The following is a 2,500-nucleotide window of genomic DNA, read 5'->3' on the forward strand; positions in this document are numbered from 1 at the left end:
ATCTAATAAAAGCGTCCCTTCCATCTCTGGTCGGGACTCTGTTTGCATGTATTAGCTCTAGAATTACCACAGTTATCCAAGTAACGTGGGTACGATCTAAGGAACCATAACTGATTTAATGAGCCATTCGCGGTTTCACCTTAATGCGGCTTGTACTGAGACATGCATGGCTTAATCTTTGAGACAAGCATATGACTACTGGCAGGATCAACCAGGGAGCTGCGTCAACTAGAGCTGAGCAGCCGGCCGCCCGGGAGTGTGTCCCAGGGGCCCGCGCGAACACGCAAGCGTCCGCTCAATTATTCTGCAAACAGGAGGAGGCTGAGCTCCCCTGCACAATACACCTCGAAACCCTCTCAGGTCCCGGCGGCGCGCAGCGCCGTCCTAAGTACTTGGTCGGGTTCGAGAGAGGCGCAATCGCCCGGAGTTAGGCGAGTAGACGCTTTAGGTGCGACCACCCGTGCTCCCAACTGAGCTTGCCGCTGCCGACAGAGGCCCGGGAGCGTGCTGTCGTGGCATTGCCGGCGGGAGACAACACGCGCCACCTACGGTGACCGGCAGCTCCAACGCCAGCGCCACAGAAGGGCAAAGGCCCCACGTGGGTGCCGAAGCGAACTCTCCCAGCACAGCGCACGTGCCAACACGTCTGCACAACTGCGATACAAACCACCAGCGAGAACCGCTGGGGCGACCGAGCAGCAGACGGCGTCGCGGCGCCGAGTGCCGGGCGGCGGCGCATCCTCAACGCACACAGTCCTCAGTCGGACCAGCACACTGCAGATGTCCACCGCGCTTCGCACCGGGCCCGCGAGGACCCACTTTGGCCGCCCGGCGCCGCGCGCAGGGTGCCCCGGCGCGCAGCTGCGCCGCCTGCCGCGTCCGTCGGCCGGCGCGCCTGCCACTGGGCGCCCCCACCAGCCGGCTGTAGCGCGTGCGCCCACGCACCGCGCGGCCAGCACGCCGGGCGGCCCCCCCTCACCGGCCGGGGACGGTCCCACCCAGCCACCGCCGCGTATCGCTTCACACACAGATTTGCCCTTACTGATTTACCTCCAGCAACAACAACCGCACCACAATGGGTTTACCAGTTGTTCATTTGCGTAACGTCACCAGCAAACGTAGACGTCCATCCCAGTTTGCAAATGCAACGATTATTGCATACCTGTCTGTTAGGTGCCACGACACACTACGTCTGCCCACATACACGCAACAAAATGTGCACGACTAGAGAACACGTGGGAGGTGGCCCCCTACGTATGCGATGTCCATTACGACACCGACTGTCAACCAGCATCTGTACCATGTCGCAGATGTGGAACGCGGTGCACCATGCTATCACACTGTGTGAGAAGAGACGACTACGTTTGAATACACGCGCCACTACATCAACAGACGGCTCATGCTGATCGCCATCCAGGGCGTCCGTTACTCCCACACGTCTCTATGGCGTACCACACTGCAATGTAGCTGTTATGGGGAGACGGCACGTGGCTGAGTGCACAACATTTGGACCGTATGGTTCGCTGTTGTTGGGCGCAGTCGTTGTACGGTCACACATGTGCCACAGCGTATCATTCAGTACATACGGACCTATGTGCAGTACAATGTGAGGGTTAAGCTTACGACATCAGCGGACAGTGGACACAGGCCGTACCACGACGTAGACTGAGCGCTTCGACATGCGAATGCCAGTGAACAGCTGCGAAGGGCATTGAACACGCAAGCACCTGAACGACCAGCGTGCGAAGGCAGGGGGGGGGGGAGGGGGGGGCGATGTACATCCTGCAGTCGTCCACATTACAGTGTACAGCGGGAGCATGTAAAAAGTAAGCAACACTTGCGAAGTGTTGAACATGAAACGATACACAAGAGGGTGGGCGGTGCGAGTAGCGAACTATATTCAGAGGGTTGTGGTTAGACAACACTAGATTAATGTAACGTGTCATATGCCAATTACAGAGCAGGTTAAGGCACAACGTGGGTTAGGTTAAGGCACAACGTGGGTTAGGTTAAGGCACAACGTGGGTTAGGTTAAGGCACAACGTGGGTTAGGTTAAGGCACAACGTGGGTTAGGTTAAGGCACAACGTGGGTTAGGTTAAGGCACAACGTGGGTTAGGTTAAGGCACAACGTGGGTTAGGTTAAGGCACAACGTGGGTTAGGTTAAGGCACAACGTGGGTTAGGTTAAGGCACAACGTGGGTTAGGTTAAGGCACAACGTGGGTTAGGTTAAGGCACAACGTGGGTTAGGTTAAGGCACAACGTGGGTTAGGTTAAGGCACAACGTGGGTTAGGTTAAGGCACAACGTGGGTTAGGTTAAGGCACAACGTGGGTTAGGTTAAGGCACAACGTGGGTTAGGTTAAGGCACAACGTGGGTTAGGTTAAGGCACAACGTGGGTTAGGTTAAGGCACAACGTGGGTTAGGTTAAGGCACAACGTGGGTTAGGTTAAGGCACAACGTGGGTTAGGTTAAGGCACAACGTGGGTTAGGTTAAGGC

At 56.8% G+C, this 2,500-nt stretch overlaps 1 non-coding gene across 1 annotated transcript in view; it reads right to left on the minus strand.

Moving 5' to 3' along the window:
* Positions 1 to 218, minus strand: part of LOC126131460 (small subunit ribosomal RNA) — a 1,909-nt gene extending 1,691 nt beyond the window's left edge. Inside the window, exon 1 of the ribosomal RNA XR_007527486.1 lies at positions 1 to 218. This exon is cut by the window's left edge and continues 1,691 nt beyond it. This is a non-coding gene — a ribosomal RNA (small subunit ribosomal RNA).
* Between the last annotated feature and the right edge of the window lie 2,282 nt (positions 219 to 2,500).

Source organism: Schistocerca cancellata, unplaced genomic scaffold, assembly GCF_023864275.1.
Source record: "Schistocerca cancellata isolate TAMUIC-IGC-003103 unplaced genomic scaffold, iqSchCanc2.1 HiC_scaffold_575, whole genome shotgun sequence".
NCBI lineage: Eukaryota > Metazoa > Arthropoda > Insecta > Orthoptera > Acrididae > Schistocerca > Schistocerca cancellata.